Source organism: Bubalus kerabau, chromosome 6, assembly GCF_029407905.1.
Source record: "Bubalus kerabau isolate K-KA32 ecotype Philippines breed swamp buffalo chromosome 6, PCC_UOA_SB_1v2, whole genome shotgun sequence".
In the NCBI taxonomy this organism is placed as follows: Eukaryota; Metazoa; Chordata; class Mammalia; order Artiodactyla; family Bovidae; genus Bubalus; species Bubalus kerabau.
This window is the reverse complement of record NC_073629.1, coordinates 120,844,958-120,856,745: the sequence shown is the minus strand read 5'-3', so window position 1 is coordinate 120,856,745 and position 11,788 is coordinate 120,844,958. Positions and strand designations below refer to the sequence as shown.

The following is an 11,788-nucleotide window of genomic DNA, read 5'->3' as shown; positions in this document are numbered from 1 at the left end:
TCCCCTCTCTTCATCGGTCTGTCGAGAGGGTCCCAATCACCAGGGGAACTCTTGGCCCGTCCCCCTGTGCGTGTCTGCTGGCTTCTACGTGGCTCTGGAAGGGAGCATAGCCAGCCGGGGGCGGGGGGCGGCGGGCAGTGGGGGCACCCTTCCTGTTCCAGAGGGCGGGAAATGGAACACGAGGCGGAGGGGACCCACGTGGTCCATCAGCCAGGACACTGCGATGCTGGTGCGCAGGACGGCCAGGCCGGAAGCGCCCAGGACACCAGCGTCCAGCATTGATGAGGACAAGGTGGATGGCCCAGCAGCACAGATGCAGATGAGACAAGAAGGCTGTTGACGCCTGGGGACACGCAGAGCCCGCGCGTGTGCAGAAACGTTGCGCCTCTTTAGGAATCGGGGGCAACGCGGATGCGGACCGCACCTCCGTTCCCTTGGCAGACTCTGGAGACTGAGGCCACCAAGTGTCCACAAGGGTTCCCGTTGACGGCGGAGCGCACCCTGCAGAGCCAGCCCCACGGCACGCACACACATGCGCACTCACAGCAGCCCCGCTGGGAGGAGGTCGGACACGAGGACAGAGGGAGACGGAGGCGCCTCACCCAGGGCCGTGGGCGAGCGCAGCCACACCAGCGACTCACGTGGGCCTCTCGGCCACCGTGTCAGGAGGCATGGCCCCGAGTCCTTCCGTCAGGCTCAAGCAGACAAAGCAGGCTGTGTTGTTTGGTGGCGTGAAATGTGTGCAGAGACGCCCGAGAAACTGATGTGACTGACCTCAGGGCCAGTGACTCTGACGGCAGAGCCTGCCCCAGGGAGCGGAGGCCGGTGGTCAGAAAGGAGGGCAGAGGACCGGGGGGCGGCCCAGGGGGTCGGGGCAGAGGTGAGGGGAGGGCGCTGCAGCCTGGACACAGCTGCCCCCACCCGGCTGGAGCGTCCAAGTGACACCGGCTGCTACAGCCGACTGACCGTGGGAACGGCGTCTGTGAGCAGAGCCGGGCTGACATGTTGCGTCTACACCAAAACTAACACGGGGGGTGGAGTGGCTGAAGGCAGGGTGGCTCCCGAGTTTCTAGGGACCACGGGCTCTGGCTTCCCCAAGGAACTTGGCCTCCTGCAACAGGTAGGGGTTGATTACACCGGCCTGTGGTCAGTGTTCCGCAGCCACCAGGGCTCACTGAGGGCCGGGCCCCCAGTGAGGCGCTGAGGCTTAATCTGACCCGTGGCTCTGGGCGCCGTGCCCGCAGGCCTGTGGGGTGAGGTCGGAGGTCACGGAATGAAGGCTGAGCCTGGGCTCCACAGCCACCCACCCGGCACTGGGTCCACATGTAGTCTGGCTGCACGAAGGCTGCCCAGGAAGCTGTCTGACCCTCCAGGCCCCGCGTGTGCCGGTCTTGTGGGTGGTGTCCAGCGGCCGACCCTGCTTCAGGTCCTCCTCCCAAACGAGGACAGGGTGTGCTGGAACCGACAGGCATGGAGGCAGGGATGGGCCGTCTGGGGGACGCCAGCCCAGGGAGGAATCCTCCCCGGCTGCTAAGCGCTGGGCTCTTCCTCGGTCTCCTTTTCAGCCTCCACTTGGGGCAGGAGGGCTCCAGGGGAGCTTCTGGGACAGCCCTGCAGTGGCCGAGGGGGACAGGGAGGCCTGTGGAGGGGCTGGGGTCGCCCTCGGCAGCCCCCGTGGCTCCCACCCCTGCAGGCGTAGCCCCTGCCCTTCTGGAGTCTACCAGCCCCTCAAATGCTCCATGTGTGAGACATTCCAGCCTTAGCTCCCTCCCTGGAAACTGGAAAGGCTGGACAAAGCAATCCCATGGTTAGCACTCTGCTAGTCCACTTCCATGGGCCTGGGTTCAATCCCTGGCTGGGGAGCCCAGGCCTTCGAGAGCAGGGACCCTTGTGAGGTGAGCCCTGCGTTCACTTCTGCTCTCTCCCAAAGGGCGCTTTCCAAATTGCGGGGCAGGGCAGCAGAGCCTGAGGGAGCGGAGGCCTTGCTGGGTGGGGAATGGAAGTCAGACTTCGGGGCTGCCGAGGGGCCTTGGGCTTGAGGGGACCCCTGGGTGCTCGGAGCTCCTGAGCTGGTCGCGCCCAGAGGCAGCTGCCAGAGGCCCGGGGCTCACAGAACCTCAGGAGGCGCTCAGAGCGGCAGCTCCTCCAGGGAGAGGTGATCGGTGGGCCTCCCGGCCTCCCAGCTGAGGCTGCTGGGCAACACCGTGGGAGTAAGGACCTCACGGTGAGGGTGAGAAGCGCCCCTTGGCGAGGAGTGCAGAACCGCAGTGGGCCTGAGCTGACACCTGACACCGCGCTCGGGCAGATCCAGGGCACCTCCTGCCCAAACAAAACTCAACTCAAGGTGATGGAGTCAGAGACAGACCCAGAGATGAGCCGCATGGTGGGGCTGGCAGAGAACAGTAACATCATGACAACCGTGGAGCTAAAAGACGAAAAAGAGGGAAGGATGGACAAAAGGTTTGATTAGCAAACAAGAATTCTTTATCCAGCGGAAGTGTTCTTCAGAAATGAGACAGAAATCATTGAAATCTGAGAGAGTCAGTCCCATGCACATGCTCCACAGGAGACCCACAGGGAATTCTCCGGGCTGCGGGAGACCCTCAGGTGGAAGCGCAGATGAGCAGGAACGAACAGACAGCCCAGGAAGGCAAAATAAACAGGTAAAGACAAACAAGACACTGTCTGTCTGCAGATGCGTGATCTACGTATAAAACATCCAAAGGAGGTCACTACAGAACTATTAGAACTGATCTCCGTCTTGGCAAGATTGGAAAGTCAACATACAAACACCTGTATCTGTACACGTGAGCAGGAAGCAAGCTGCAAATAAAGCAGAGAAAAATAATTCCACTTACAGCAGTGCCAAAATGAAACTCAAATAAATTTAACAAAAAAAAGTGCAAGACTTACACGCTGAGAAGTGCCAAATGCTGTTGAAATAAGTTGAAGAGCTCCAGATAAAGGCAAAAACATTCCATGTGCAGAAATGCAGACAACACGGTGGAGACGGCAACAACCCCCCAGCTGATTTACAGATTCAACACAACCCTCATCAAAATTCTAGCTGGCTTTTTTTTTTCCGGAAATTGACAAGTTCAAAATTCACATGGAAATACATGAGACCCAGAATAGCCAAAACATTGAAAAAGAAGAACAAAGTTTCAGGACGCATATTTTTCATTTCAAAACTTAGTACAAAGAGGATAATCAAGACAGAGTAGTGCTGACATAAGGAGAGACACACAGATCAATGGAATATACGTGAGATTTCAGAAAAAAGCTTGTATTTTATGTTAATTTTTTAAAAAAGAGACCACACAATCCATTGGGAAAAGAATAGTGAGTTCAGTATATGATGCTGGGACAGGTGAATTTCCACTTGCAAAAGAATAAATCTGAACCACCTGCTGCTGCTGCTGCTAAGTCGCTTCAGTTGTGTCCGACTGTGCGACCCCATAGACGGCAGCCCACCAGGCTCCCCCGTCCCTGGGATTCTCCAGGCAAGAACACTGGAGTAGGTTGCCATTTCCTTCTCCAATGCATGAAAGTGAAAAGTGAAAGAGAAGTCACTCAGTCGTGTCTGACTCTTAGTGACCCCATGGACTGCAGCCCACCAGGCTCCTGTGTCCATGGATTTTCCAGGCAAGAGTACTGGAGTGGGGGGCCATCACCTTCTCCAACCTACCTCACACCATATATAAAAATTAAAGTGGAGTTAAGATAATAAAAGATCACAGACTTAGGTATAAGAGCTAAAATGATAAAACTTTTTAGGAGAGAACATAGTTGTAAGTCTTAATGACTTGCTTTAGGCAGTGATTCTTAGACATGACACCAAATGCACGGCAATGGAAGACTGGGAGCATGAGCTGCATCAGCATTAAAGGCCTATCTGCTTCAGAGCACATCGTCGGGGACGTGAAGAAGCAGCCCCCAGAGCGGGAGGAGAAATCTGTGTGCAAACCCTGTGTCTGATACAGGACATGCGTCCAGAGCATAAAGCACCTTTGCAGCTCAGTGAGAGAAGACAAGCAGCACGACTGTGAAATCAGCACAGACTTTGAGTAGACTGTTCTTTAAAGAAGATATACAGACTGTCAGTAAGCTCAGGAAAATATGCTCAACATTAGCCATCTTTAGGGAAATACAAGTCAACATCATCATGGGTGTGGCCACCCCGTACCCACCAGGACAACTGATGCCAAGATAGACAAGAAGGAAGTGCTGGGTCGGATGTGGAAACACTGGGACTCTCGTTTGCTGCTGCCGTGTTCCGAAGCAGCAGTCTCGGGAGCTCCTTGGCCTCCAGTGTTTAGGACTTGGTGCTTTCACACCTGTGACCCGGGTTCAATCCCTGGAGGATGTAAGATCCTGCAAGGCACGTGGCATGGTTAAAATAAAGTGAAGTAAAAGACTTTGGATGCAAGGAGGCCAAACCAGTCCACCCTAAAGGAAATCAGTCCTGAATACTCATTGGAAGGACTGATGCTGAAGCTGAAACTCCAATACTTTGGCCACCTGATGCGAAGAGCTGAATCATTGGAAAAGACCCTGATGCTGGGAAAGACTGAGGGCAGGAGGAGAAGGGGACGACAGAGGATGAGATGGTTGGATGGCATCACCGACTCCATGGACGTGAGTTTGGGTGGACTCCGGGAGCTGGTGATGGACAGGGAGGCCTGGCGTACTGCCGTCCAGGGGGTCGCCAAGTCGGACACGACTAAGTGACTGAAAAACCACAATAACAACAAAGTGAAAAAAAATAGGCTCACTTTGTTTTTTTTTTTATAATTTTTAAAAGTTAAAAAAGTTCTTTTGCTGCACCGTGTGGCTTACAGGGTCTTAGCTCGCCGAGCAGGCACTGAACCCAGGGCCCCAGCAGTGAGCACCGAGCACTGGTGCCTGGACACCGGGGACCCCGGGCTCGGTCACTTGGGAAAGCAGCGGTGGGGCCTCAGAGTGTTGAAAACGGAGTGGCTGTACGACATGGGAATTCCACTCAGTGGTCCCTATCTCCCCTCCCCGGGAATGAATGCGTCTTTCAACACATGACTTCATCGCCGCATGAGCCACAATCCCCCTTGAAACGGAAACCGCACAAGCGTTCCTCGTCCCTTCTTTGGGGCGCAGACCTCAAAGCGTGGCTGCTGATCGCGCGGTGACTCTGTCCACCTTTCTGCGAGACCGCCGTGCTGTCTCGCTCCAGTCTCTCCACATCCTCCGCAGCACTCCAGTTCTGGCTTTTTCTTGTTGAAACAGGAGCTGTTCTGACGGGTGTGAGGGCACGGCATCTATCGGTTTTAGCTGTCATCCTGGTGCTGGGTGGAGAGCGGGGTCGTAGGTGGACCTGGGAGCCTGGTGTGTGTAGGTCAGAGCTCTGGTGGGATCCCGGGGCTCAGGGCACCTGGACCCACGGGGAGGGGAGTGCGGGAAGCGGGTCCGATCCACTTGGAAGGCAGAGTCAGAGCAGGCGGGAGGGGGTGCCCTGCCCTGGGGCCTGGCCAACTGTGCCCCCTCCCTGCCATCTCTGCTCCAGCACACGGCTGGCCCAGGCCGGCTTAGGAGCTGGTGCCGCGTCAGGGGGCGGTCCCAGCTCCCCCGGCCACCTCCGGGCACCCATCTGGGTCCCCACCCCCGGGACTAACATGGGCTGGCAGACACGGCAGGGGCCCACGGGCCCAGGGCTTGGCGGGGCCTCCCCACTCCTGGCACTGCCCGGCGTCCCCCTGGAACAGGATGGTAGCATCTGACCCCGCGGGCCCAGGGCCTCAGGGCACAGGTGCGTCCAGGGCCAGGCCGGCCCCCTGGGGTCCTGCACGGCCTCTGAGGGCCTGGGCCACGTCAGGTTTACAGGCAGATGGGGCAGGACCTGGGCCGCTCAGCGTGCTGGCCTCTGGGGGCTGGGGACAAGCCAGTGGCCCCCATGTGGCCTGTGGGCAGGCGGAAGGCAGTCCCGGAGCTCCAGGCGAGCAGGCAGGGAAGGCGGCACCTGTCCACCTTCAGGCTGTGGGGCACAGAGCTCCCCACAGCTTCACCTGGGGTGGCTGCGAGGGGAGGGGTGGGAGCCCCAGAGATGGGCTCGGGCAAAGGGGCCCTCAGCGGTGTGTGCGGGGGGAGCTCCCTGCAGGCCCTGGCCGGTGCTTCCTTCTCTGGCTTTGACCCCGGGGATCTGAGCCTGAGGTGGGGCTGCGGCCAGCAGCGCGGCTGACCCGGGCCCTGGGGGCCGGCCGGAAGCAGAGCCAAGCTGGGGCCGGGGGTGCCACCCTGGCACCGTGGGACAGGCGTCTGTACCGCCGTAAGCGCCACTGCCACTGGCCTTGACCGTAATGACAACCTCAGCCGAGCAGAGCTCTGACCCTCACCCCGCCCAACCGCAACGTACGCACGGCCGACCCTGACCTGATTCGAGAGCCGGGCTTCCTCCTCTGGGGTGAAGGCGGCCTGCTCCCTCTGGGTTCGGACAAACTGGCAAATAGAAGTGGACACCAGCCGGACATGAGCCGGGAAGCAGGCCTGGTGCTGGGCGCCTCTGCGGTGCTCAGGTGTCCACTTGCGGGCACTCGTGTCCCCTTCCCCCACCTCCTTGGTGGGAACCCCGCTGGGCCCCGCCTACCCTGTCCTAGGGGTTTCTGCCTTCCGTCAGGGATGAAGGACGCCCCCTCTCCCCTGCGCCAGGACAGGCGAGGCCTGGGGTCGTGGGAGAGGGAGGAGATGACCTTGCGGTGCCGGCCCCTCCTCGGCTCCGGTGGCAGCCTGCAGTGGGCGGCTCCTGCAGCCCAGGGCCAGGCGGTCAGGGGGTGCGGGCAGAGAGGGGCCCGTGAGGGCTGGCCCCTGCCTCCCTGCACAGCTAGCAGAGAGCCTGCTTCCGAGGGGAGCACGCGGCTGGCAGTGGGGTCTCAGGGAGCCCCCAGATTGGGCCCTGGCTCCAGACTGGGTGAGGGAGAGAGAACACGGGAGCCTGGCCTGCAGCTGTCTGTCCATCTGTCCCCCGGTGCAGGAAGTGCCCGCCTCACCCCGCCCCCACCCCGCCTGGGCAGGGGGCAGGGCCTGGGGGGCCCTGGGGTGGGCTCAGAGCAAAGGCCTCCTCTTTCTGCTCACCTGCAGGACAGACTGGCTTTTAACGGACAGGCTCCTACTGAGGGTCCTGGGCAGGATGGGAGGATGGCCTGGCCTGAAGACCCTGAGTCCCTCTCCTCGTGGGGGGCCCGTGGCTGGGAGGGGTGAGGGACCTGAGCGGGGGCTGCTAGGGGCTTGGAGAGGCCACAGATGACGGGGGGCCGCCCGCCCCACCCAGGTTGCCCGGGGCCCCGAGGGCAGGGACGGGAGCCCCAGCCAGGCTGCAGGTGTCTCAGAGCAGGGCGGGCTGAGGACCGGCCCCCACCCCGGAGGAAAGTCCCCAGAGCTCTGGGTGGGCGGCAGCCCCGGCTGTGGCAAGGGGCTGGGGTGGGCGGGGGTCCTTCCCCAGTGCCCCCTGCAGCAGGGATAGGAACTGGCAGATACCCCAGCTGCGAAGGTGCCACAGAGGGACCCGCTCGGAGGTGCATCCGGCGGGCGGGTAAGAGCTCAGGTACCCAGGCTGGGTGCCCTGTGGGAAGCCACAGCGAGCCGCTGGTTGGGGGCAGACACTGTGCCAGGCCCCAGGGTGTGGAGCCCTCGAGGGCTGGGTGCTGCCAGCCTCCCTGAAGCCCTCTCCCCACTTCCTCCCGGGGATCCCGCTTCGCAGAATGGGTTCCCACCTGGCACAGCGGCTTCCGGAAGAGGACTCCGGGGTCACGGCCACCCCCCCCAGCAGCAGCCTGGTCTAGCCGCCGAGTCTGGGTCAGCCTTGAGGGCAGAGAGCTGGGGACTCTGTCCTCACGGCTCTGCCCAGGCAGCGAGGGCCCCGTGCATCCCGGACACGGCTGGGGCGAGTCCTTGCGCTCTGCGCATAGGGCCTGCCCTTGTCAGAGAAGGGGGCGCGGGTTGGTCTGCAGAGGTGGCCGTTTCCTGGCAGCTGTCACACACCCTCGGCACATAATGTCAGGGAGGCCGGCTCCCCCGCGCCCCCTCCCCCGACCCCGCCCCGCCCCGTGTTTGCCTGGGCCCTCGGGGCAGGCGATGCCTCTGTGGAGGGCAGCAGGGGGCCATCCACACCTGCTGCAGACGGGGACCAGGCTGAGAACCCGGCTCCGCCACCTCCTGCGGTGTCCTTGGGTGCATCCCGGGGCTCAGGGCTCGGCTGTGAAGGAGGTCCCACCCCATTTACAGCACAGAGAAGGGGTCCCAGCCCTGCACCGCTCCCCAGGCACTCACCACACTTGTCCCTCCCTGCTGTTCCCCTGGTACCCTCTGACGCTGATGTAATTCCCCGACTCAGATCCCTGTCCTGGCTGGAGCTCCCAGTCCCCACACGCCTCCCAGGGAACCCTGGATGGCGGGGCAGGCCTGAGCGCGTCTGTACAGAGGACGGTCTGGGGTCCCGGAGTGGGCTGCTGGCTCTGGGACGGACACAGGACAGGAGTGCGAGGCAGGTGGGCCGGGAGGAGCCCGCGGAGAGGCTGGCCTCGGCCTGACCCCACAGGGCCTGTAGGAGGAAGGAGAAGCTGAGTGCCCCGGCCTCGGGCAACTGGACACTCTACTCTGGCAGCTGCTGAGAAGGACCGTCTGGGAAGCGGCCAACCCGCAGGGCCCCGGGCTCCCCACTCTCGGGGCACGGCAGCTCTGGGGGCCCCAGCGAGTCCGCCCAGGAAGAGCCGTGGGGGCAGGCTGCTGGAGGCTGGTGAACTGCACGGTTGGAGGCCTTGGCAGGAGACACGTATGCATAAAGGCATGCACGCTCCTGGGTGTCATTTTTAATTTTCACTTTATACAATGTTTTACGGTTTGAAAGTTTTTCAAGTTGCATTACTTTTGCAGTTTAAAAAAACTAAGCAAGCAAGCTGCAACTAGCACAGGGGTATCACAGGGTCCCAGGTGCTAGGCGGGCCCGGCCTGGGCCCCTGCTGCTATCCTAGCTTTTTCTTTATTTGACCATGACTTTTAGTGCGTGTTTATATAATATTCAGAAATACCTTCAGGGAAGGAGGAAAAGAAAAGCCTCCAGTTGCTGTGGCTTAACCCCGAGGGCCTTCTTCCTCGCCTCATTCTTCCTCGCCTCATTCTTCCTCGCCTCATTCTTCCTCGCCTCATTCTTCCTCACCTCATAAGTAGGGAGGGGCTGGCACCTAGCTTGGTTCAGTGGCTCAGGGGTGGGTGTCGCGGCCGGGTCTTTGCCTCATGGTTGCAGGATGGCTGCAGCAGGTCCAGCCATCAAGTCCACACTGAAGGTATTATGCAGCTGCACATGCCCTTCTTCTCGGGAAAGCAGGTGTCATCAGCTCAGCATGAGTCTCAGGCCACTCCTAGCCATGAGACAGTCTGTCAAGAGATCCATCAAGTTGGCTTGGAACAAGCGCACCTCATCCCTGGGTGTGGACCCATTGCTGATCTGAGCAAAACCACTGAGGCGAGTGGCTGCTGTAGTGAGTGCTGGCTGGGAGGACTGCCTTCCTGACATCTGACTGCTCTGCACGCAGCCTGAGGGGTGGGCCACGGACGTTCACGCCTTCCCACGCCCTGACGAGAGGCTCCACCCACACAGCCTCTCCCTGCCCCCCAGAACCCTCCTCTGACTCCTCCAAACCTTTTCCCTGCCCAAAGTGAGGACCCTCCTCCAGGAAGCCTCCAGGCCTGCTGGTCTCTGCCTGCACAGGGCACTTCTGCCTATGTCCCCCAGCCTCGGCCCGGGATCCAGCGTGTCCAGGCACCTGTCCCTCTGCCCCCATGTCCCCTACCTCCTCTCAGGCCCACCTGGGACCCCCACCTTCCCTGCCCCTTGGCTCTTCCTGCCCCGAGCTGAGAACTGGGTGTCTCCAGGCCTCCTTTGCCTTCTCCCCACCCGCTTCAGCTTCTGTGCACATAGCTTCTCTCTGCTCCCCTCCCCCAGCTGCCCCTTCTCAGGTTCGCCCCCGCCCGAGTGCTGGTCTGAGTTCTGGCCCCTCTTCAGGGTCACCCCACTCCTGCTGCTAAATGACTCCTCAGTGAGTCTCTCCAAAATGCTCTGCATTCTTCCAAAGCACCGATTACCTTCCTACTATATAACTGTCTTACTAAGATTACTGTTTGATAATTCTTTCAAGATTTATGTTTTTGGCTGTGGTGGGTGTTCGCTGCTTTGCCAGGGCTTTCTCCAGTTGCAGCGAGAGGGGGCATTCATAGTGGTGTGCGGGCTTCTCATTGCTTCCCTTTTTGTGGAGCAGGGGCTTCACGAGCTAACTGGTCCCCTGCCCTGACTGCACCCCTCTGACTGCAGCCCCCCGGGCTGGCCCAGGCTTCTGAGCGGCTGGCTTGTCCTGGGCCTGTGCTCCTTCCCTCTGACTGGCAGGGTCCTGCTGCTCAGCGTTGGGCCCCCGCGGCTCTCAGCTCGGCAGGAATCTCCCAATCTGCTCTCAGTGTCCGCCCGGGCTTCTCCTCTCTGTAAGCGTCGCTGGCTGTGCTCTGAGGGGAGTAGCTCTCCTGCCGTCGCAGCTGGCGAACGCGCTCCCCAGCAGCCTTCCTTCTGCTGTCACACAGAGATTCAGTCTCTGGGTGGCATCTCCCCACAGGCTGTGGCCCCTGCCAGCCCCGCCCAGGACACAGGTCTCTTGTCCAGGGGTTGGGACGGCCAGCTGGCCCTGGGGGGTTGTAGCTTTTAGAACCTGGAAGGGATTCATCTCCTGACTCATTTTCAAAGTTGACTAAACTTTTTTAAAGTTTCGAGGTTCATTGTGGATCTTTTCTCTTCCACATAAATCTTAGCGTTTAAGGAGGTTCTTAGAAAAAAATCCAATAGTATTTTCTTTAGGATTGTGCTGGGTTTAGCACAGATTTCCCATCCCTTCTACTGTTTTTTGTATAAATTTGAAAGTCTCTATTAAAAAATGGATGCTGGCCAGGATTCGTGGCCCTCTGAGGGGCCGTGGCGGGCGAGCTCTGACCCTGTCCGCATGTCTGTATGTGGACCTCTGTGTGCCCCTTTCTCATGTCCTCTTTGCTTGAAGCTTGTTTTTTCCTACTTGTGACTTGGATGTTTGATTATTTATCTGTTCTATGGGCTTCCCTGGAGGCTCAGATGGTAAAGAATTCGCCTGCAATGCGGAGACCTGGGTTTGAACCCTAGGTTGGGAAGATCCCCTGGAGAAGGAAGTGGCAACCCACTCCAGTATTCTTGCCTGGAGAGTCCCATGGACAGAGGAGCCTGGCAGCTACAGTCCACGGGGTCAGAAAGAGGTGGACACGACTGAGCAACTAGTACTAAGGACTAGAGCCTGGGGCTGCAGTCCGCGGGGTCAGAGTCGGACACGCCTGAGAGGCTGAGCGCGGCGTGAGCAGCTGCCTCTATTTTCCCCGACTTCACCTGCAGGCTCTCGCTCCCCTTCTACACTGAAGTGAAAACCTGCACAGTCTCTGCCTCTGTGCCCTCATCTCACCTCCAGCTTTAAGAAAACAGTAAGCCGCGGTTCATTTCATGCAAAGATGGGCTCGATAAAGGATAGAAATGGTATGGACCTAACAGAAGCAGAAGGTATTAAGAAGAGGTGGCAAGAATACACAGAACTGTACAAAAAAGATCTTCACAACCAAGATAATCACGATGGTGTGATCACTTACCTAGAGCCAGACATCCTGAATGTGAAGTCAAGTGGGCCTTAGAAAGCATCACTACAAACAAAGCTAGTGGAGGTGATGGAATTCCAGTGGAGCTCTTCCAAATCCTGAAAGATGATGC

At 59.5% G+C, this 11,788-nt stretch overlaps 1 long non-coding RNA gene across 1 annotated transcript; it reads right to left on the bottom strand.

Annotated features, from left to right (window-relative positions):
- Window positions 1-2,176: 2,176 nt before the first annotated feature.
- On the bottom strand, window positions 2,177-4,714 carry LOC129656378 (uncharacterized). The gene is made up of 3 exons (XR_008716342.1): window positions 4,626-4,714; window positions 4,191-4,374; window positions 2,177-2,823 (listed from the first exon to the last, which is right to left on the bottom strand). It is a non-coding gene; the product is annotated as an uncharacterized LOC129656378 (long non-coding RNA).
- Between the last annotated feature and the right edge of the window lie 7,074 nt (window positions 4,715-11,788).